The sequence below is a fragment of the Pogona vitticeps genome, chromosome 3 (assembly GCF_051106095.1).
Source record: "Pogona vitticeps strain Pit_001003342236 chromosome 3, PviZW2.1, whole genome shotgun sequence".
In the NCBI taxonomy this organism is placed as follows: Eukaryota; Metazoa; Chordata; class Lepidosauria; order Squamata; family Agamidae; genus Pogona; species Pogona vitticeps.
Window position 1 is genome coordinate 45,042,108 of NC_135785.1, and position 24,299 is coordinate 45,066,406.

At 40.8% G+C, this 24,299-nt stretch overlaps 1 protein-coding gene and 1 long non-coding RNA gene across 9 annotated transcripts in view; one reads left to right on the forward strand and one right to left on the reverse strand.

Annotated features, from left to right (window-relative positions):
- EPHB1 (EPH receptor B1) overlaps positions 1-24,299 on the forward strand; it is a 436,605-nt gene that overhangs the window by 77,031 nt on the left and 335,275 nt on the right. The window lies entirely within an intron of this gene.
- LOC144587853 (uncharacterized) lies at positions 2,083-23,594 on the reverse strand. The gene is made up of 2 exons (XR_013543037.1): positions 2,862-23,594; positions 2,083-2,178 (listed from the first exon to the last, which is right to left on the reverse strand). It is a non-coding gene; the product is annotated as an uncharacterized LOC144587853 (long non-coding RNA).

Below are 24,299 nucleotides of genomic sequence, written 5' to 3' on the forward strand. Positions count from 1 at the left end.
TTTGTGGATGATACAAAATTGGGTGGAATAGCTAATACCCTGGAAGGCAGAAACAAACTTCAAAATGATCTGGACAGGCTTGGGCTGAAAAAAAAACCCCACCCAGAATGAAATTCAACAGGGATAAATTCAAAGTACTGTACCTAGGAAAAAGGAAACCAAACACATACCTGTAGTTACAAGATGGGAGATACCTGGCTCAGTAATACTACGAGCAAAAAGGATCTTCGATTCATCATAAATAACAAGCTGAATATGAGCCAACAGTGTGATGTGGCTACAAAAAAGGTAAATGCTATTTCAGGCTGCATTAACAGAAGTACAGTCTCCAAATCTTGCAAGCTACTAGTTCCTCTCTATATGGCACTGGTTAGACCTCATCTTGAATATTGTGTTGTAGAATCATGGAATAATGAAGTTGGAAGGGGCCAGTTTGGACACTGCACTTCAAGAAGAATGCTGATAAATTGAAGCAAATTCAGAGGAGGCAATGATCGGGCGTTGGAAACCAAACCCTATGAGGAAAGACTGAAAGAACTGGGCCTGTTCTGAGGGGAGATAGGACAGCACTTTTCAAAAACTTGAAAGGCTTGTCCTTACTGTCATAGAGAGGAAGGACAAGATCTGTTCTCGATCATCCCAGAGTGCAGGACATGCAACAATGGGCTCAAGTTATAGGAAGCCAGATTTTGGCTGAATATCAGGAAAAATCAATTACTGTACTTCAAGAGGTAGTAAGTGCTTGCTCTAACACTGGAGGCATTGAAGAGAAATTTAGACCAGTGGTTCTTAACCTTTGTTACTCAGATGTTTTTGAACTGCAATTCCCAGAAACCCCAGCCAGCACAGTTGGTGGTGAAGGCTTCTGGGCGTTGCAGTCCAAAACTCCTGAGTAACCCAAGGTTAAGAACCAGTGATTTAGACAACCACCTGAAAGATGTCCTTTAATTGGGATTTCTGCATTGAGCAGGGGGTTGGACTTGATGGCCTTATAGGCCTCTCCCAACTTCATTATTCTATGAGTCTACTATTCTAATCTTACCTGGAGATAGCAAAGTTTGACAATTTTTTCCCCAGGCAAAATACGTCTGCTGTTGCTCTTGGGGAAAATCATCACCACCCATCAATATTGAAAGTATATGGAGAAGGGGGACTGGGAATAGAATCTGCCAAATCTGTCCATTTTACCATCTCCCATGTTCCTGCTTAAAAAAAAAAAAACCCTCATGTCCTTCCCATTCTGTCTTTGAAGACACATGTGCATTTTGTCATTTTTCTTTCAAAAGACAATGGAATGAAAATGTACTTCATAAATGTACCAGTTCCCAGCATGGACAGGTTTGTGATATACCTGCCTACCATGTATCTGTTTGAGATGAGAAGCCTCTGGGGGAAAAAAAGGTGGCAGCCCAAATTCAGCGCCACAAATTTGATGGAATATAGAGGCTTCCATGATCTGCCAGTTTCAGTTCCTCCACATACTAACTGTTTTAATGACTAGATCTTTCCATGCATTTACAAAGGCCTTTCTGAGTTAAGGAAAATTCTAATCAGAACATGAACAGATGAAAATGTATTTAATTATTTATTGAAATGTTTTATCTCACCTTATATCAAAAGACACAAGGCATCCTTTGTTGTAGGGTTGTACCAGCTGTAGAAATATTTGCTTGCTGTCTACATGCTTAGCTAGCACAAAACAGGAAAACAGTTCACTCTCCGGATTTTATTCTCAACTCCCATATTCTCTTCCTGGTCCAAAAAGCCAACAATGAGAGATGGTGCGATTTGTAATCCAACAACATTTTGAGGTTCTCACGTTCCTGAGTGAATATGGCAAGCAATGAAAGGGGGAACCCTTTCTGCATGGCTGGCAGCCCTTCACTCTCCTGCATCCTTGGAATGTGTGGCAGAGGAGCCGGTCACGTTCATTCCTGGGTGGAGTCAGTGGTGTGGATGAGAGACTGGGGTAAACGTATCATCCTATCTTGTCTTGGAGTATTACAACTTTGAGCGGAAGGGGAAAGTTGTACATGGGGATGCCTTTAGAAGCCCTATGACTCCTGCAAGCAACAGTCGCCCTTTTTCTCTGCAAAGGTGGCCAGCCCAAATCCCCTGGAAGCTCAGAAGCATGAAGGTCATGGCCATCCCTTCTTGTTCATCATCACCATCTGTTCTCTGAAAATGGGAAGTTATACTAATTACATTAAAAATGGCACTGTTCCATTTTGTATATCTCATTAGCAACATATAGAAGTAACTTTGAGCAAGTTAAATCAGCACCAGTACTCTGTTAGAGAGCTGCAATAATTGAGTCCAGGTGCCAGCCCCATACTGCACAGATGTCCAGTCTTCGGGGTGGAATCATGCCAGCAGGTTTTCATCTGATTACACTTTCGAAAGATCCTTAATATTCTCTTTTATATACTTGGGTCCATACAAGGTCTCTTGCCTTTTTCTGGGCCGGAATGGCCATCTTTCTGAGATTTGCCAACTGGATCCTGGGAATTGGGCTTGATGATGGTGAAGTCCAATCCAGCTCTGTGATACTTTATGATATTGTGGCATATTTCTAAAAGAGGTCTGCTCCTTTCCCCACATAGTTTCTTATAACTCTGATTACTTCCAAGAACACAATCATTCCCTCCCACGGGAGGCTAGGTTGTTCCCATCTTTGCTGTCCTTCCACATGCAGGCAGACTTTTCTCTTCAGGTGGGCTTTCTCTCAGTGACTGGCTACCTGAGTGAGATTTTTTTTAAATAGATAGTTGCACCTTACTGCTTTGAGTGTGTTTTCTTGTAGCTCATATTTTTGTATGGTATTGTATTTGTTTGGTTCCTTTTAGTATTTGTATACTCACGGTTGTTGGCTTTAATCTTGTCTTGTCTCTTTTAAGGAGAAAATGCCTTTGATGTAATCCTTTAACCTTCATACCTTCAGCTCCCTGGCTGTCCCTTTTTTGAGCTTCTTCTTTGTTAAAAACTAGACAATGAAGCCTCTTGGGCAGGAAGTGGGCAAATTTTGACCCCCCTGTCTAAATATCTGTGTTTTGTATGGTTTCCCTCCACCCCCTGCAATCCAAAGTTCACTTCTAGTTTTAAAGTAAACAGGAATTTCACCATTTCACTGAAGCAAGAAATGAGATTAAAGATAACTGCCAGCCTTGGAAACTTGTAGGAGTGTGACACTCATCTTTTTGAACAACAGCAGAAGTCTTTTTCCATAGCAGTGGCAGTCTGAGGAACAGCATATCAGGATATATGTTGTCCACTCTTGCTCTTAAAGGGAAGGCCTATGTCCTTCTTAAGGAAAACCTGCTTCCCATAGTGGCCGTTTACATGCCTGTAACAACAGAAAACATAGGATATGAAACCAATCGCCCTCTTGCGTGGTTGCTCCCCCGCAGCGGGAATTCACAGACTTGCTGCCTCTGATCCTGGAGGTAAAACATAGCCATCATAACTAGTAGCCACTGATCTCCATGAAATTGTCTGACCCCCAAATATATGGTACCCATAAACATATCCTGTGGTAATGAATTCCCTAGCAAGATAGTGAAGGATTAATCACAGAAGATGTTCCCACCCTCAGCAGGCTCTTTTTCATGCAGCAGTTGTGAAGTTGAATATAGGAAAGACAACCCTCTGGAGGGGAAAAACCACGACACAAGTGCACTTTTTCACAATTGGATTTTGTCCCTGTTGTTACTCTATAAATTGACATGCACATTGATGTTGTAACAACAACAGCAACAAAACAACAACATTCTAGTAAGGGGACTTCATCAAATCATATGGTAGAAACTGGCAAGATCCAACATATGGCTCTGAAAGTAACATACGCCAAATTTATCATAATAGCTTGTTTTGAAACTAGCAGCACAGTCAGTGTGCAAGGTAGAATAGACTATAAGATTACACTTGCCAAACCATCTCTAATTTGCTGTAGATCATACAGACAAACAAACCTGGGGTCCATAACTGGGCTTGTCAATAGAGTATAAGTGCTGTTTGTGAAATCTGTGTCTAGAAGTACAGGTTGCTCATATGAAGAGGTCAGAACTAATCATTGCCTGTAACCTAAGTAAGACAGTGCCATTTTATTAAATCGGTTTTGAGAATTTATTCTAGCCTTCCAATTGGCTGTATTCTACATACATCCCTTTTAAAAATAACCCCCTGGCAATGGGTACGTGCAAAAAGATGTAGTCTTCATTAGAAATGATTGGTGGTGCTTTCAGGTTGCCCAGAGCCTTGTCCGTCAGTTGATGTGATTGGAAATCCATGGTGAGGAGCTGATGGATGGGGAAGTGTACTTCTAACAGGTTATGTTGGCATCATCAGCATTTCTTCATCATTCTTTTTTTAAGCCTTGGGTTTTGACTTGTGTAGTGATTAGAGTGTTAAGTTGGGGATTTGGAAACACTCAGGAAATTGGATTTCCAGTCATTGATCTACCCTGTTAATGTTAAGCTGACCTTCTTGGCAGGACAGCACAATTTTCAACTGGCTTTGAGAGTCAAGTTGGTGCAATACAGATCCTCCATATTGTTGGTATTGTCTCAGCAGCAGTGGGCAATTCCAGATCAGTTCTACTGTTCCCCCACCCACCAACTAGTTCCAGATTTCAGGGAGCAAGCTTGTTTAAATATCTCCACAGCTTAACACTAAAGTGATGATCCTAGCCTTCTCTTCCAGCTAGGAGATGACCACTGATTGTGTGGGATCTTCACTTTAATTATTTTGTGTTTCCAAGCACAGAGCACCTGAAAGGATCATTTTCTCCTTATTTCCAACCTGGAGAGGATGATATGGCATCTGTTTTCCTGCTTACCAGAACATGATGGACTCCTTGTTGAGGGGACCATACTGACTAAACTGATGGCTTCCTACTTTTTGGCCTTCTTCCTTATGGCCCAAATGCTTTTTAGATGGCATTCCACAAAAAGGTGATCTCAGCAATGCAGCAGCCAGTTATGTGTACAGAAATTATATTCCTCTCCATGGGACATGGGACAGTTTCATAGACTGTATATTTGAATTTGTAGCACAGGAATATGTATATGTAAGAAACCAAGGAGGAAGAAATAGAAGAAGTGACAATATTTTGGAATCTAGGATGGTACCTGTTTTCCCGTGGAATACACACATGGTTACACAAGTGTCAAATGTAACTGTGTAATGGTGTGAAGCAATTCTTATGGATACTTCTTGGGTTGTGGAAGAATTGGATCCTCAGGCAGCTTTTACAGCCATATCGGCTAAAGAAAGACTTCTCACAAATAAAAAAACTACCTTGGCCTCTGTCCCAGTGTACAGATGGTGCGCCACATGCTTGCTCCTTTGGAGTCCTTTTCTAGCTTGGGCTTGCACAGGCGTCTAAGCTGGAGGCAGGAGTGTGCTTTGCAGGAAAAATGCCAAACATCGTATCCTGCCAGCTTTTTCTTACCACTTCCCCAAAGATTATGCACAGGAAGGGCTGGTAGGAAGCCAAAGCTGCGTCTGGGGAATTGAGAGAGGCAATAGAGTATGTGCAGACACATGTGTGCATTGCAGCCTGCACGATGCTGCTTGTTGGATATGCAGGGTAGAGCAGCTTCCTTAAAATCAATCTGCATAGTACTTCACAACATGCTTGTTTCAAATATTGACATTTCTCTTTTCCGTGTTTTTTTCTAAACTGTGATAGATCTCCCAGTATGAAATCTACAACAGCAATCTGTCATGGCCAACCTGGTTTTGGCTGCTCAGATACCACTTCTACCTCTATCCCCTTCATATGCAATAAGATTAGCAAATTGTAGGGCTCAGAACATAGAAAGCTAAGATTTGGTCATGACGTTTGGTCATGAGCCACACGTTCTCACATACCATGATCAATTTTTCATGCAAAAGTAGAAGGGACTATCTGTAAAGCTACACCAAGCTTATAAAAAAGAATGTGATCTGTCATCTGGGAGTTTTGCTTTCTGTGAACCTAAGGTGGAAGGGAAAACCCTCTTTCCCTATTAATTTCTAATAGTCAGCAGCCCCCCCCCCCACACACACTTTAGAAAGGAGATAGGATAGCTTGGCTTCTAAGGTAGTTTAATATACCCAGTTCAGCTGTGGAAGGAATATCTCCCTCAGCCTGCAGACCCTTGCACAACCCTGTAGAAGTTATCAAGAGGACAATCCTGTGCAAGTTCATAAGGATTGTTTCTGGTAAAAAAAAGAACAGGACTGCAGTCTTCCTAAGGCAGGGAAATCTCTATTTCCTCCTCTTGGCATCTTCATGAACTCTATTATAGATTTTTCAGGATGCCGTGCAATCCATGGGATAGGAATATTGAGGAATGCAGATGGCTGGAGTGAGCAAAACAGGAAATCTTCCCTTGGTGAATTTTCTTAAAGATGGTCTTGATCCTAAGATGAGATGATGTCAGGTACATTAATTTGTGCAAGGCTTTTAAAAAGGTAGAGTTTGTCATATAGAGGGGGACATTTTAAAGGGGAGCACCTTCATGGACAGCATGCATTTTAATATGTTCATAATGCCTGAAAAAAGCCCAAGACATTTTTTGAGCATACCAAAGGAAGAAACCATCTTTACAGTGTAATACTTCTAAGGGCAATGGTGTTGAGATCTCTGATTTTCAGAACATTTTCATTATGTGAAAACATTTGAATGTATAGGATGAGGACATCAGCTCTGCAGTGAGGCTTGTTATTTATCTGCTTTGGGGTGGATTACAATTATTTTTGTAGTTATTGTTCTTTGGGGTTGGTAGACTCATTTATATGCATCTGAAAGCTTCTTTAGGTCGATGGCAAAAATGTAATTTGTTAAGATGATAATAGTTCTTTGTCAGAAATTGGTTGTCTCTTCTTGGTGGAGTTTAGGAAGTTCTAAATGTTCCCTTCTGCGCTTAAGAATGGTTCATTGCAATACTCCATAATGATTTTGATCAGCTTATCTCTTGAATGTGAATTCAGGTTTTCAACCTATTCTAGAAGTTCATCTGTCTTGTCTTCATTGTGGCTAACATCAGAGTTGCCTGTTTCAATATGACACAAAGCCTCTTTGCAAAAGATTTGCATGAGTGGCAATATTTGGTTAAATATGTTCCATATGTTCAAAACACTAGACACTGTTCCAAGTCCTCCATACAGAGCACGTTACCATAGTCTCTCAAGACTGAAGGATGCCTATGATGATGTTCCATGACAATCTGTAGAAGAGCCCTACTTGCCAAAGAAATAATTAGTATGCTATCAAGGAAATTTATACATTTCCTTTCTCAAAGTTTTTGTATATAATGTAGTTTGTGATTGGGCATGTGTGATCTCTCATTAAAATTTTCCACTTGAGGAAAGATTGTGGATTATATCCATTGAAAAGGTGCTTTGGTGAGGCAATAATAGGATTTAACCACAACAGATGTCAATTTGGTAACCACTACAAATGCAGTGTGTGATGACTTCCCAGAAATCGTGGGCCTCTTTTCCTGGCAATTCGTGATGAGCATTGTCACAACTGTAAGATATAAAGATGTTGTTATTTTCCACATCAAGGAGTCCAAGGGGACACAAAGTGACTTTTTGGAACTGTATTTTTAGAGTCCAAACAAATGATAGGGAGTTGGAAGGACTTGAAACAAAATCAGTCCACAGAATACCACCAGTTAGTCTCTTGCCGAAAGAAGTCAACACCCCCATACCTAGATATATGAGAAATGACAAGAAATGTTCATTCTGAGAAAACTTTCTATTGTTTTCCTGTAAATGCCTTGCCCCAGCAAGGAAAGACTGGAGTAATGCATTCTAGAGCTTTGGAAGCAGTAATTTAGTGTCATACTATGGCCAAAATCCTGTTGCTCAGCATAGTAAATTGCATAGCAGTAGGTTGATTGAACTAGCCTACTCCAGTGAATCCAGTGGGAATTTGGTGAGTCATCTCCTCCAAAGGTTCCATAGATTCTCCTGGGCCTATTTTAACTATGACTTATTTTAGCATAATTTGCTGTTGTGCAAATTTACTGCACTAAGCAACAAGATTTTGGCCTATATGTTTCAAACTGCTTGTCCTTAGAAGAGTAAATTCCTCACATGCTGAACTGTTTGTCCACATCTCCCATAGTTTGCAAATGAGCTTACTTTCCTTTGTGATTGGTCCCATTGAGAGGAAAAGCCAGGTTTGCTTGCAAGTATGATTATTTAGTCACAAAGTTCTGCTTGAATTGTGCTTCTGGAACACCAATGGATTTTGGCTTTTTAAGATGGGGTTGTTGCTGTTAATACATTTACTTGGTCCTCAGAGGACCAAGTGTTCAGTCTAACTTGGGCTGGTCTAGCAGCTAGTCTATTTTCTCCCTACCATATGTCACTCTTACAGGCAGCAAGGAACATAAATCGTGAAAGACAAATAGACATCAGAGAATTTGCTGCTTGAAACATAGATCAGATCACACGCTAAAAGTCTGGGAAAGGAAATCAACTTTATAACCACCTAACATGTTTCCACCAACAGTGACACCCACAGGAATCTAATAATCTTCATAATATGATGGGTTTCTTTGCCCTGGCCCATCCCATCCACCCTCTCTGCAGGAGACTGATTGACTGATTGATTGGTTGATGTTGTATCATTTGTAGGCCACCTTTTTAATGCTGATGAGGCTCAAGATGGCTCATAGTGTTTGTACTGTACTGTATTGCTTTGAAACTTGGTTACCTCTGTCACTAGCTAAATGGAGGCCATTGCTTTCCTCGATAGCTTTGAGAATTCTCTGAGCAACAGAAATAGAGATCATCTGCTAGGTGTTCAAGTACATTCACTGTGAAGAGCTAGTTGTAAAGTAGATTGAATGGTCTTTATGAAGGCTTGGACAAAGGAAATATTTTATTTAGTTATTCCATCAAATGTAGTGAAGTATAATCTCTATGCCTTGGAAAACCCAATAAAATATTAATAATAAACATATATAACTTGGTCTGATTGGGATGGAAAATTTTCAGCCAGCAAATAAAATAAGATTTCCCCCAAATATGATATATAAAATAGTAAATAAAATGCATTTGCATAAGGAGGGTATTTTTGGACCAAGAATTAGAGTTTAAAATTAAATATTAGCAAAGCTATAACTAATATTTGTAGTTTTGGTGCTGCAATGGTTGCTGCCATATGTATTGTTCCTTTGGCAAGCATTGATCAGAAGCAGGGCAGATGCCAATGTAGGACCAGAGACATAATTTAACCAGGAGTGAGGAACTCTGTGCACATCCCTGCCAAATACGGCTGGACTGCAATTCTCATTGGTTTTAGTCAGTGTCACCAGTGGTGCAGATTGTTCAGCAACATCTGGATGACCATATGCTCTCTATTTTTAGCAGTGGCCCATTTGTATGGGTTTAAAAATAAACAAAATAACTTTTTTAAAAAAATTACTTTAAGATGCATTATCTCTCTCTCCAGTGCTAAAGTGTACATCTGCCTGTTTGTTCATTTTAAAAAAGGAACCTTATGTAAAACAACATTGGACTCTGAGTCACTCTTCCACTGGACGTTATTGGTCTGTTCTATTCTTGAGCAAACACATTTTTTTTGCCCTTGGAGCAAAATCATTCTACTCAAGAATAATCTCCTCTGTATGGACCGAATATCATGCTTCAGTCTATAAATTAGCACTAGTGTTGTTGTTAAAAAGGCTAAATGAGGTTTGGCCAGCTCTTGCTAAGCATAATGTATGCTATTTGTTGCTTTTGTGTAAGTGGCACAATAGCATCCCGTTGACCTGCAGCAGCCTCAAGATCCAACATACACAACAAGGCTTTCTTTATAAACGTTGGGAGCTTCTGCTTTCCCTTGAGATATACATGTTCCTCCCTGCCCCCTTTAATGTATACATGATTTTGTCTACAAGCATTTAGAGTTCTTGGCAGCTGTATTATTTACTCAATAAACCAGCTGTCTTATGAATACATATTTAACTACAACTAAAATTGACAGTAAAATCTATAGGTCTTGAAGCTGCATAGCTCAGTCTTTAGAGCTTTGGGTCATCTTTTTTTTTTTTAAAGAGCAAATAATAATGATTATTTTTTCTACAAGGCACTTCATCTCACCTTTTTTGACACTTGAAAAAGAGATAGATCGAACATATAATTATATACATTTTATAAATTTATGTAAACACTTATGCTACTTGGACATTTTTTTATAAATTTATGTTAACACTTATGCTACTTGGACATTTCGGATTAGCTAGAACTTCAACAAACTTATGTCTTCTGGGTCCTGCTGAAGACAGAAAGCCGCTGGAGCCTTAGGCTTAATGTAGAATGACCAACAGGGATGCAACATGATATCATAAGCTAAGAGAAACATTCAGATGTCTTCACATGCTGTCCCTCTCCTAAAGTCCAGTTGGTATGGTCCTTGAGGCCAAGTGCTACATGAATGGTTAATCTCCCTTCCCATAGCAGAGGGACTACAATGACACAGGGCAACCAAAATCCTTCCCTTTACACCAAAACTGGCAGGGAGGAGTGGGAGACAACAGCCATACTCCCCCTTTGAGAGGAGAAATGCCATGTGCTGTGTAGAGCCAACTGCTCATCTGACCAGGTCAGCACAGCATTAGTTGGACCAAATCCCAGAAAAAATGTGTCTGCAAGCTTAGGGCATGGTGTATAGCCTCTTTCCATTTCCATGGCTCCCAACAACAAAACATCTGTGAAGCAGTGCAGAAATACGTTCTGAACAATGAATGTTCTGTTCACTTGGCATAAAGAGACTCGATGATTATTGGTTATTGATAACCAGGCAGGCTTTTAACGATCACAACTGAATCCCTAAACCCCATGTTAGTAGATAATTTTAATCTTTTCCATGTTTTAATGTTTTAATTTAATTTTAAATCATATATTGCTGAATTTGTCTTTTAATATTTAACTTATTGTGTTTTTAATTGTGTGAATTTTAATGTTGTGAGCCGCTTTGGGTCCCTTGTTGGAAGAAATGTGGCACCATCATCATCAACATCATAAATATTCCCAACTCAATTGCAGCTCAAACTACACCCACCCCACACCTGGATTCGTGGACCCAGGTAAACTCTAACCCTTTCCCTCCTACCCCCCTCTGTGCTTGATATAACATAATTACTGTTAGGGTGGAATCCTGAAAAGCTCACTGGAGGCAGTGTTTTAGCACTGAGGGTCTGCTTCTCAGGTAAAGAATGTGTGTGGGTGCGGGTATAGAGGATTAATGTAAAGCTGAACGTTCATTTAATCCATGCTTTAATGAAAGCCTGTTAACTTAAATGTGCTTTATTTCACTGACAATAATGTATGAACTATCTTAGAAGTGCACATAATTCATCGGGTGCAGATACAGTTATAATTCACAGCAAGTCAGACTATGTTTAAATATCTAATCATAACCAAATCATGTGCTATAATTGCATGTTCCAAAGATCAAAGTAATAAAAGGCCACAATAAATAGATCTGCTTAGAGTGTTGCTATGCTTTCCTATTGGTCCTAGTTCTTCAGCCTTTATCACTTTCCTATCATTAAAGCCGGAAAGCATATTAATGTGCTACAATTCTCTCTCCCCACCCCAGCAGGGTATCTCATTAAATAGCAGCAGTGGCAGGAGGTTTATACGATACATTTCATGTGACCAGATTGAAACACTTTTGTAGAGAAGCTGCTGTCTGAATGGTCCAGCCACTGATTTGTAACAGACCCCTGTGACTAGACAAGGTCTAGTTGGTGGTAAGAAGGTTGTGGATAACGGGGGTGCCTATGGAAAGGATGTGTGGTTGTCTGTGGAAAAACCAGAGAAACATCAGAATGATTAAGAAAATGCCATCAACACACAACTGTTCAGTATCTTTATTAAGACCAATTAAAAAGCCACAAAACTATGCCAGTTTTTGGGTTCTCCAGAACTCTTCATCAAGCAAGATGGAACAAAGAAGCAAGGGATGGGGAAAGATACAGAGCCATCCAAAAAGCAGCCATGTTATTGCCATGAGGTCACACACAGAGTGGAGATTATAGACTATGGTTGCACTTGATCATTGTGAAAGGTTTCAGCACTTTACACGTAGCAGTGCAACTCTAGCCAAACAATAGTGGCCAGCAGCTGAAAGAAATTCCAAAACTAGAAATAGCCAAAGCACTTTCTGCTTGTTTGGATCGGCGAAGTAGAGGAGGGAAGGCGTTGTTGCATGAGTGTCTACTTGTACATGAGAGATTCACCCATTCAAAAGGAACAGGACTCAGACCTAATAAACAGAAAATGTCTTGAAATACAGCTAACAAAAGTGCAATATTCATACCCTTGAAGAACGCTGAAATGTTAATTCAAAACACATTGGGCTTTTAATTTGGAATAAAGTGCACAGTTTAATGTTTACATCCTGGGACCAGAGTATCTTCTTGCCTTACAGCTGTGATGAATGTACTGTACCACTTCCTTTCTGTTATTGTTCTAGGTGATTGTGTGGACAGCAGCTCTAGTAGTAAGACAAAATTGCCCTTTACAGTCCTTTTGAATGTATGATGAGAGTTTATTTTCATCTGGGGGTTGTGTCTAAAAAGCTCCCTGTCTATGCAACCCATGTACTGTATTTAGTCAGCGTCCTCTGTGCTAGAGTCAATCCTGCTCAAAAAGTATGTGTTGGTAACTCAGTTCATAGTTTCCTTTAACTGCAAGGCACTGGGGCTGGGAGACGCTTGGTGGCTGTGCCTCCTTGAAGATGCTAATAGTGCTCTTCTGCTGTTTGGAGTGTTCCATTCTAAAAGGAACTTGTGTTACTCTTTACTTCTTAGGAGCTAATTTGCTGTTGTCTTTACCACTGCAACAGTTATACAAGAAAGACGTACCCTTACAGATTATTAAACACATTAATTGTAACTTGTTACTAACAGTCTCTCGTCCCCTCTTGTGCCCAATTTTGATATTTTACCTTAGAAATATTTATAAAAATAGAGAAGACAAAACCAATGTATATTTGTCTATGATTTATGACATATTTTATATTAAGAAGAGAAAGACATTTAACTTAAGGGGGGAAAGGGAAGAACTTGTCAGAATGCCTCTGAAAATTTACTTAAAAGTAAATAAAAGTAACTTAGGTTTTAAATTTTACACCTAAAAATAATTTTGTAACTACTAGTTATTCTACTACTACTCCTCATTGACAAAATTCTACTTATAAGTAACTGCATCACTTATAATTAATTATTTCTGAGTTCTGCTCCTGCCTTTTTTTTGTTAGAAAGATGGAAAGTGTGATGATGTGTCCTGCTTTAAGGCAGGATGTATTACAGAATTCCAAAGTCACTCTCCTCCCCCCCCCCCGAGTGGTGGGCTTTCTCTCTTAGCTGCCCCATATGCACAAATGGAGTCCAGTTTGCTAGTGGATGTCTATATTTAGTGTCCTGGGACAGGACAGCTGAGTTGTGAGGGGACACATCTTAATTCTACCCTCTTTATTATCAGGGTAGCTCTGTACTTCTATTTATTGTCACATGTTCACCAAAAAGGGCACTTTATACAAAGGAAGGTCCTTATGCAAATACCCAAAGAGAATAACATATCCTTTACCAGAATTCTTGTTTATGCACTCAGAGTTCCCTGGATATGGGGGACACAGCTGTGTTTCCTTTCCCTGTGTCTAGATCAGTGTTCACTATGAGCCACAGAGGTGCACAGTGCACATTGGGTGCACACAGCCGAGCCGGTGTTTCCACCCATTTGCTTCTGGCCACAGCTGGAATCTCGCACACAGGGCGGATCCACTGTGGAATGTTCCAGAAAATTAAAGAGAATGTGGGTCCTGATATAAAAATGATATATTCTTCTTGGGGCTTATCTTTTCCCCTTCCTGAGCTGAACATATACAGTGGTGCCCCACACCACGACGATAATCCGCTCCCCTGAAATTGCTCTTAAGCAAAAACATGGTCCAGCGAAAACAGTTTCCCCATTGGAATGCAATTGAAACCCATTTAATGCATTACAATGGGGAAATTACCTTGTTTTCCAGCGAAGATCGCCCATAGGGGAAGCCATTTTCCGAGCGCCGATCAGCTGTTAAAATGGCTGCCCTGTGAAGCATGGGTCTGGAAACAGGGCAGCCATTTTGTGGAGCTGGAAAACATCGTCATCTTGCAAACAAACGGTTTGCAAAGCATGGACCTAATTGTCATCAAACAAAAATCCCCCATAGGAAACATCGTTTTGTGATTGCTATAGCGATTGAAAAAAGTCACCATCCTGTGGATTCATCGTACAGTGGGGTCATCGTCTAGCAAGGTACCACTGTACTCAGGCACCTGTTCCTTAAATCTGAGTGTATATCTGTTGCTACTTCTTGTGCTGCTACATGGCACTGTGGTGGACAGCCCAAACGTCACTCCTGTCAGTCATTTTAGAGCTCTAGTTCAGGAGCCTATGACAGGACAGGAGGGGCGGAGTCAACAGAACTGGGTGAGACAGAAGGTCGGTTAGGGAGAAGATTAAGAAGTGTTTAGACAAGAGATTGGAAAGCTGGTGTGTTAGAGAATATAAAAGAGTTAAAAGTAATAAGAAATACAAAGCCAGTCAAAATATATTGAGACCTTGATCAAAGTGAATGAATACAAGCAAGCTTACATGTAATCAAATCCACATTTATTGAATGAATAATAATAGAGCATCCATAATTTTCCTTCTGTGATTTACCTAACAAACCCTAAATAAACCTTGTTATATTTGGCAGCAATAGTCTGAGATTCATAATTGGTATAGTGATGGTAATACCCTCTGGTGGCAGCAAAAAAGGGTGAAAAGAACAAGTCGTGCACGAAGGTGAACTTGTGTGAGTGGGAAAACAAACAGGGGACATGAGGGGTGCGCGACAGGCACCTTCAGGGGAATTTGGGTTTGTGGGAAAAACAGATTAGCCCCCAGATGCTGTAGTTTTTCCATCATAATCATCAACCTCCACTGCTTTGTGGTTATATCCACTGATGGAACTATCCTACTATAGCCACTGATGGAAAAGGCTTCAGGAGTTAACCTCAAGGCAAAATCCAGAGCCGGAGTCCCGGAGGCAGTTTGTGCCATTCTGGCAACATTGCTGGAACCAGTTGTATTGGCTCTTGCCTTTCCATTGGACTATTTCAGCGATGTGGAGAGGGGGGATTTGCTGCTTGGGTAACAGTCTATCCTCGAGTGTCCTCTCCAGAGCACAAAGCCTTTACCCAGGCTTTGTGCTCTGGAGAGGACACTCTGGCTTCGCATACAGTGTTGAAATAACACGGGAAGTAGCAGTTACCGGTTATAAGTCTTTGCTCGATTGGCGGCCGTAGAGCATGATACCAGGGGCTACTTCCGATGGTGGGAGAGGTCACTGCACCTCACTAGGCAGCTACTGCCCACTTTAAGCTGGGCAGTCTCCAGCCAGTAAGGTGTTGCCTCTCCACAGTCTGTTAACCTCGCAGGCTGTGTGGGGTTTAGGGTGAAAGTCGACAAGCAGATCGATAACCCTGCACCATGCAACAATCATAAGAAAACTTCTGCCCTAAAGTTGGGCACCTGGAATGTTCAGACAATGAAGGAATTGTTATTCTTGAATTGGCCTTCTCAGCCACACTAGACGCTGTTCCAAGTCCTCTGTTCAGAGCACTTTACCATAGTATCTCGAGACTGAAGGATGCCTAATTATCACCGTCACCATCATCATCATTCTGTTAAGTCAGTTCTGACTTATGGCAACACTTCTCAAGGACTCCTAGGGAGAGAATACACAGAACTAGTTTACTCTTCTCTGTAGGCATAGTGATCGAATTCCCAGATGCCTAACTCACTAAGCTATCCAGCCAGCGTTCCAATCTAAAGCCTGGTATAAATACAGCATAAGAACAGAAAGATATTCTTGTACATCTCTAAAGAATGTTGGGAAGTCTTTCCTTGCTTTGTTGCATGTCTTATTTGACCTGGTTTTTGAAATAGGTCATCATGTAGATATAGCAATATTTATATTAAATAAATCACTACATATTCCTGTATCATTGGCAAATTTCTTCAACGGTAGTGGCTATAGGAAGATAGTTAGATACAATGATGTTAGTTTTAGAGTGCTCTTTTTGCACAATAAACTCAAAGGGCCGGTGGCAAATGTAAAAATTTGTAGCATGTAGTTTTCAGAAAGTACAGTTTTAAGATAATAATTTAAAAATGACTGTAGAAGGTTTTGTACTGCTAGTTATAGTGTGTACTTTGCCCCCTAGCTGCTGTGCCATAGAATGCAAATCTTTTGGATGACACCTAATTTCACCTGTTGAATTAAATAGTGATTATAGACAAACACAACAATATAATCTTGCAAGCATTTCTGATAAATCCGCTGGTTGAATGCACCATTGATCAATGTCACTGGAATTCTGCTGCGGCTTTGTCCTATGTTGGTTGTGTACTGATATGTAACAAACTTGGATTTCTCTGCCTATGGAAGTGACTGTCCTTGGCTGCTGGCGCTGCTCCAGTAATGTCTGAAATTGCTGTAGTTGCTTGCTGAGCATTAAGTGACATTGGCATAGAATGCTGTTATTGGGGTCGTTGTTGGCTGTGCCACTGCTACTGTATGGATTCTGCCAAGAGCAGTATTTGGACCAGGACTCCCCGTGCCATACTTTCCTTCTTATACAAAATACCCAAAATAACCCAAATAATGGGTTATTGGCACAATAATAGCTGTGCCTGCATAACATGAAGTCATGTAAGCCATTGAAAATCTGCACCAAGTTGAAAGTCTTACGAGATATCTAGGAAGCTGTTTCGCTGATGCAGCTGCATAGTTAGTTGCATAATTGCATAAACTCCAATTAAAAGCTCAACTGCAAAATGAAATGTACAACCCCCACCATTAGAAGATCCTTCCCAGCCATCAAGTGGCCAAAGGCTTGTCTAAAGAGCAGGCTCTTGGCCTGTCTGCTTTGCCCACCCCTTTAGGTCTTTGCCTGACTTGGGTTGAAGTAAGTAAGTGTTACAGGAGTCAGTTATCAGCCCAACTGGCTTTGGTGAGTGCAGTAAGTGGCAGCATTTTGACCTTCATCTGAAAAAGGAAAATGGTCTCTGGCCAGCCATTCTCCTTGGCAAGGCCTTTGCCTGCTTGCTTCTACTATATATTGCTGGGTCCTTGGTGGCTGCTTTAAGGTTCTATAGTGCTCCTGATCAGCTCAACACTGGGGAACTCTGTATGAAGGGGTTATGGGAAATTTAAAATGACAGGTGGCTCACAAACACCATCGTCCAGTGTGGAGGGAGCAGAGATAGCTTCATTGCTTGGGGTTCAGCCAACAGATGATTTTAAATGCCAGTATGAACAGAAATGGGGAAAAGGTATGTGGGTCTGTGCGACCTGACTCTTTGCAGATTTCCCAATGGCAACAATCACAGCATTTCATTGGAAACGCACCAGGCTGCTGTCCTCTTTTGAATTCAGTCTGAATATATTGGCTTAAATAAAGCATATGACTATTATTATTTAAAACAACGGTATTCTCAAAATTTGACAACACCCACCCACCCACTCTCAATTTGGGTGTTTAATGAAGAGGTCTCTCCCCCCCCCCTCTTTGCCTTGGAGGCACTTAGTTTTTCTTTGTTTGAAACCTCATTATTTTGCCCACCCTCACACCCATAACACACAAAATTAATCCCCTGTTCTGCAGGTTCTGATTTGTGCTCAGCAATCAGGGGAATGTCAGGGAGAGAGCTCCAAGGGCTCATGTTTCATTAGCCCGGCGTCAGGGAGAATTCCTTCACTTTGAACCACAGCAGCCTCTTTCCTTTCCCCTTGCTCTCCTCTTTGTTCCTTGCAGACACTGGGTTTGCCAGCATTTCCCTCTCTGTTCCCCCTCCCTTGCCCTCCCTCCTCTTCTAGATTTTCATTCTTTTTCTGCTTGCTCTCAGTTTCACTTTCTGCACAAGGCCACAGTCACTCCTTTGTTTGTTTAAGCAATTCTGGAAACAGAGACAGAGCAGAGGCAGCCTGGCTTTGTCTCCACATGGTTTCCATTGAATCTCAATCTGAAAGGTCATTTAGTCATGCTTTTGTCCAAAGACAGTAGAGTAATTGGGTAGGGCCAGCCCTATCTTTAGGCAGAGGGAGATCGTTGCCCTGTGTCTCCCAAAAGGTAGCACACTGTTAATTTTTTTACTTCGCTTATTATTATCGTGATGTAATTTAATTATGTAATTATTTTGTAATTTTAATGGCCAGGGTGAAGTCCTTGTGCACTTTTCTGTTTCATGTGTTGGAATAACTTGTCTGGATTTGGGTGCTGTACACTGCTGTGGAAAAGCCATTTGCCTAGAGCAGTGGTTCTTAACCTTGGGTTACTCAGGTGTTTTGGACTGCAACTCCCAGAAGCCTTCACCACCAGCTGTGCTGGCTGGAGTTTCTGGGAGTTGCAGTTCAAAAACACCAGAGTAACCCAAGGTTAAGAACCACTGGCCTAGAGCAGTGGCGCCCAACCTTGAGTAACGCAGGTGTTCTTGGACTGCAACTCCCAGAAATCCCAGCCAGCACTGCTGGTGGTGAAGACTTCTGCGAATTGTAGTCAAAGAACACCTGGGTTATACAAGGTTGGGAACCACTAGTTTAGATGACCACTTCCAGAAGGCCCCAACTAGCAGTTGCTCTACTGACTGTGAGAACAGAAGTAATTCCATCAATTTACGCTATGGACCTTGACTTGGATAGAAGGAAGGTACTGTTTGCGGCTCTGCCTCAGGCTGGCCTCGAGCAGAGAACAGGCCCCTGCAAGTCACCTCAAGAGTTCAGTGTACCACTAACAATGTTGTGGAAAGACTCACAGAGCGGTACAGTGGACCCTCTACTTACAGAATTAATCCATATTGGAACGGTAGCTGCAGGTCAAAAAGTCTGTAGGTCGTCTCCATTGACCTACAATGCACTGAAAACTGATTAATCCCGTAACCAGCTGTTTTTGTTCCATTTTTGTTCCATTTTGGTTTTTTTCTGGTCTGTAGGTCGATTCTCTGGCTGCAAGTCGAACCTAAATTTTGCAGCCAGAGAAGTCTGTAACTCGAAAAGTCTGTAAGTCGAGCCGTCTGTAAGTCGAGGGTCCACTGTAGTTCTAGATGGCACCTGCTAAGGTGGAAAATTCTTCCCTACCACCCACAGTGGATGATCCAGAGATAAGAAATGTTCCTACAGCTCCCAGATTCTGGGGTATCCTGTGAGCTGGATTTTAAAAAGGGAACGCTCCTCGTATCTGGGCTAGCCTATTTGACTTGTGAGAAAACGCTGTCCCAATTCTACCTGAAACACTCAGTTAGACCCTGAGCAGATGTCCATTAATCCTACCTGTTGAGTCATCTAAGGGAGAGCTGTGTGGGGAGCAACCCAGCAGTCTTTGAATTCTGCCTTTTATGGTGGCAGTGAAATGTCTGGCATTGTATCCGATTTTGCTAGGCTGCTGTTTTCCCACTGCTCCTGACTTTGGTAGCACAGAGCTACAATCCTGTGCATGCTGACTTAGAACTGAGAGCTACTGAACCCAGTGAGAGTAAACATGTATACAATAGCGCTGCCTGTGATAACTAGGCAGAGGAAGAACATGCAAGCTGTGCTGAAACCAGCTGTGATCATGCATGCAGCCTTTCAGGATTTCTGAAAAGAAAACAGTTATTACTGCTACTTTGTGCCAAGTGAGCAGTATTGCCATAAGTTTGGTCCTGATGATCAGAATGAATGTGCCTTGTCTACAGGAGTCTGGTGATGGGCTCCATTAAGGATTTCAGCTTAACTAAATTTGAAGCTTAACCTGAGAAGATGTTTTCCTAGAATCCAGAAAGTAAATTTTAATATTATAGAATTCAGAATGCATTTCGGTCCTCAGAATATTGTATACTCAGGAATATCTTGATGCAGTACAGCGAAGTCGAATTTATGTGACAAAAATAGATTATATTAACTGGTTATTTAGTGTGCGATATTTAATACTTGTTCATACAGTACCTGCATTTGTTCCAGACAATTAATAACTACTATGGATAGAATTGGAACAGAATAGAGAAATAGTATATTGCTGTGGGTAAAATGGACCAGGGATCTGCCCCACCCCCATTGAAGGCCACATTTCTTTAGGGGTAGTTATCTGTTGATCTGATGGCAGAAAGTGAGGAGGAATTAAAGAACCTTGTAATGAGGGTGAAAGAGGAGAGTGCAAAAAACGGCCTGAAACTGAACATCAAAAAAACTAAGATCATGGCCACTGGTCCCATCACCTCCTGGGAAATAGAAGGGGAAGATATGGAGGCAGTGACAGATTTTATTTTCCTGGGCTCCATGATCACTGCAGATGGAGACAGCAGCCATGAAATTAAAAGACGCCTGGTTCTTGGGAGGTAAGTGATGACAAATCTTGACAGCATCTTAAAAAGCAGAGACATCACCTTGCCAACAAAAGTCCAAATTGTCAAAGCTATGGTTTTTGATGTCGTGGTGTATGGAAGTGAGAGCTGGACCATAAAGAAAGCAGACCGCCAAAGAATTGATGCCTTTGAATTGTGGTGCTGGAGGAGGCTCTTGAGAGTCCTGTGGATTGCAAGGAGAACAAACCTATCAATTCTAAAGGAAATCAACCCTGAGTGCTCACTGGGAGGACAGATCCTGAAGCTGAGGCTCCAATACTTTGGCCATCTCATGAGAAGAGAAGACTCCTTGGAAAAGACCTTGATGTTAGGAAAGTGTGACGGCAAGAGGAGAAGGGGACAACCGAGGATGAGATGGCTGGACAGTGTCTGCGAAGCAACCAAGATGAATTTGACACAACTCCGGGAGGCAGTGGAAGATAGGAGGGCCTGGCGTGCTCTGGTCCATGGGGTCACGAAGAGTCGGACATGACTAAACGAAACGATCTGTTGAATGTCACATCTTGAATGTCACATACTGGAGGTGGAGGGGGCTAGAACCAAAAGTGGATGACCCATCCCATCCCTCTCTTTTTCTACCACTCCTTCCTTCTAGGTATACAGAACCATTGTGTGTAATAAGTGATATGAGGACAGATGGATAGCAAGATGGGTCTTTTCTTCTTGTTGGCTTTTTCTAGATTTATGCATACATTGCTTCTCACAGCCTTCCTTCCTTCTCTGAAATTGTTTCCTGCTTCTTGTTCCTACTGAGTTGGGGAAAAACAGGTTGCATATGGTCTCTATAAAGACCAAGCACACCCTGCAAACATCAAAACCAGCTCAGAAGTTTAGCAAACTTAATCTTCTGCACCATCTCTAAATGGACTTCTCTTTGCAATAAAAACAAATACTTTTGACTGGTTTTGCTAACTAGCTGTTTCCAGATTTATTATTCCTTTTTGGAAGTCACAAACATGGCACTAGGCCATTACATTCTGTCGGCATAAAAATCAAATAATGTTAACACCTCCTCCAACCTTCCGCTTCTATCCTGCCCTTCAGCTAATTAGTTGCAAACAGAGGGACAGTTTGCATTTCTCAATACTGTATTTAAGCAGATCCTTAAGCAGATCAACCGCTGCATTAGATGAGGTTGAGGGCTGTACTATACACTAAGGCTGCAGGTTGCTCATTCTCCGATTAGTGTGTCAGCAGGGGCCCGTTCTTCCATAAAACTTCCTCAGTCCTTGTTATCCTCTGCAACTCCTACCTCAGAGGGTTTTTTTGGGGATTAAATGGGACAAAGAGAAAACTATGCATTGCAACCTGAGCTATGGAGAAAGCACAGGACAAAAATATATTAAATAAATAACAGTATTTTTAATACTTACATTCAATGCCCATGTTTAACGAGACAGCAAGAAGGGAGAAAGGGAAATAGAGATGTAGAAAAGACTTCCATAAGTGTCTAATGTTGGTTCTAATTGCTCCTGGTTTTGGCTGCTCTGCAGATGATAGTACACGCTAGGCTTTGCTGTCACTGTGCTACCAGTGCAGATTTATTTCTCGTTGCTTCTCGTGCGCCTTGCCTCATTTGCACGCTCTGTGCTCACTCCATATGGTACTGAGATTGGAGAGATGTTTGAAACCTTCTCCAACTTGTGGGGACAGATAAAAATGACAACTTTGCAGATACCAGAAGACAGGGAGCTATTTGACTCCAGGATCTTGATGAAGCTGCACAATGCTTTCTATTTCATTGTTTATTTTGCTGCAGTGTTTGTTTCTCTCCCTCTTTCCAATTCAGATTTTCATCTCCCGTTATGTTAATACATGCATTGTATAGAGTTCAAGATGTTGCCTCTGTTCAGTGGGTGTGTGAATTGGAAGAAGTATTTCCTTTTTTCTGTAGTTGTAGTCTGATTGAGGAATTCATTCTTAGTTGATTAGTTGTATGAGCAAATTATTAAATGTACACAAAGCTATATTATAATAATTATAACGTAAAAGGCCTTTTCCTTTGGATTTGATGCATAAGTGTGTCATAGCAGGCAATATCTTAGAAATGTATGTGTGTGAGACAGAAGGAGGATTGCCTCTTTTCCAGTACCATATATTTCTTTAATACGTATTTGTTTTAAATGTCATCTTATTCTAAAACAAACAAACTGTTGTCTCCCAGATTTTTCAGCTGAGCAAAATTAATCTTAATTTGTTTGGATCTCTCCCCATTTATATATGAGCTTGGATGTCTTTGGCCCAATTTGGTTCATGTTCATCAACATCTGAAGCACCCTCCTAACAGAATAGCATTACTAGTCTGTTACTTTTTATTAAGTTTCATGTGAATTACTAGCATGGAGGAAAGGTCCAGATGCAGTTTAAGTTACACACAAAGGACTGGATCCAGTTACTGTTCTGAACTGAAACATATAATGATTGGAGTTTATTAAATCAACACTTCAGTAAATCCCATTCATTCAGCGGGTCTATTCAAGTTGGAATTAACAATTAAATTGAGCCCACTGAACACTCCTCTCTCTCCTTTCGTAAGTGTAGGCTTTTGGGATTCTTCTCTGTCTCTTTTGAGAGAGGTGTACTGGTTTCTGCTCAAAAACTGCTCTCCTTCCTGCTCACAGTGCTTTTCTCCTACGCATTGCACTCCCCATCGCTGGATTGTTAACAACAAACACGTGCCCCCAGTGTTCAGTGCTTCTTGGAACTATCATCTTTTATAATCCGTAGGTTTGTTTTTAGAGCAAAGACCACTCCACATGCTCAATTCTCCCAACTCAGCTGTGTGCCATAAGGAGTTGTGTCCATTTGAAAGTTCCCTGTGGTATCTGCTCCATCTTTTAAAATATGCATTTATTAATGCAGTGTTATTACATTGTTACTGGATATGATACAGCCAAGAGTGTATTTGCACAATTAAAACTGGTGCACCAACTACGTATCTCTTTCTTGAGAGATCTGATCTGACTATTGTGATACATGCGCTAGTTACTTCCTGGCTGGATTACTGTAATGCGCTGTATGTATTTTAGCTTTTAACTTTGTTTCTTTTACTACTGTAAGCCATCTTGCATCCTTTAGGAGAAAGGCAGCATATCAATCAATCAATCAATCAATCAATCAATCAATCAATCAATCAATCAATCAATCAATTGCACCCAGTTGAGGAAAACTATGACTAGATAACAGATAAGTCTGCTGCTGTTCAGATAGTGATTGTGGATGGCAACTTTGAGGTCTAGGAAGTCAGACCTTCAGATAGAGAACACCTTCCAAAAGAGGATTGTTTTTTATAAAAAGGCCATGTGGTCACCCTAATATAGGGACATGCTTTTTTAATATATATATATATATATATATATATATATATATATATATATATATATATATATATATATATATATATATATATATATATATATATATATATATATATATATATATATATATATATATATATATATATATATATATATATATATATATATATATATATTGACTTCCTGCGAGTGATACAAGCCAAAAGAATCAGATAGGATTCTGTGGAAAAAGTGCATGCACTGGAAGTGTTAATGGATCCTGCTCTTAGACAACATGTAAAAAAAGGTTGTTGTTTGCCCAAGGCTAGTTTTTGGGAGAGGCTGTTATTGTGTTAGAAAAGATTTAGGAATGATTAGATAGCTTTTGTTGGTTGAAGCCTGTAGAAGTTATGTGGCAGCAGATGAGAATTTAAGGAGGGTTTTAGAATGGTTCTGCTGACTATAAATCCCTAAAACACCAAACCTAGCATGTGTTCCCATTGATCTTAACTAGCGTACATATAGTAAATGCTTCATGCACTGTTAACACTGGCGCTTGAG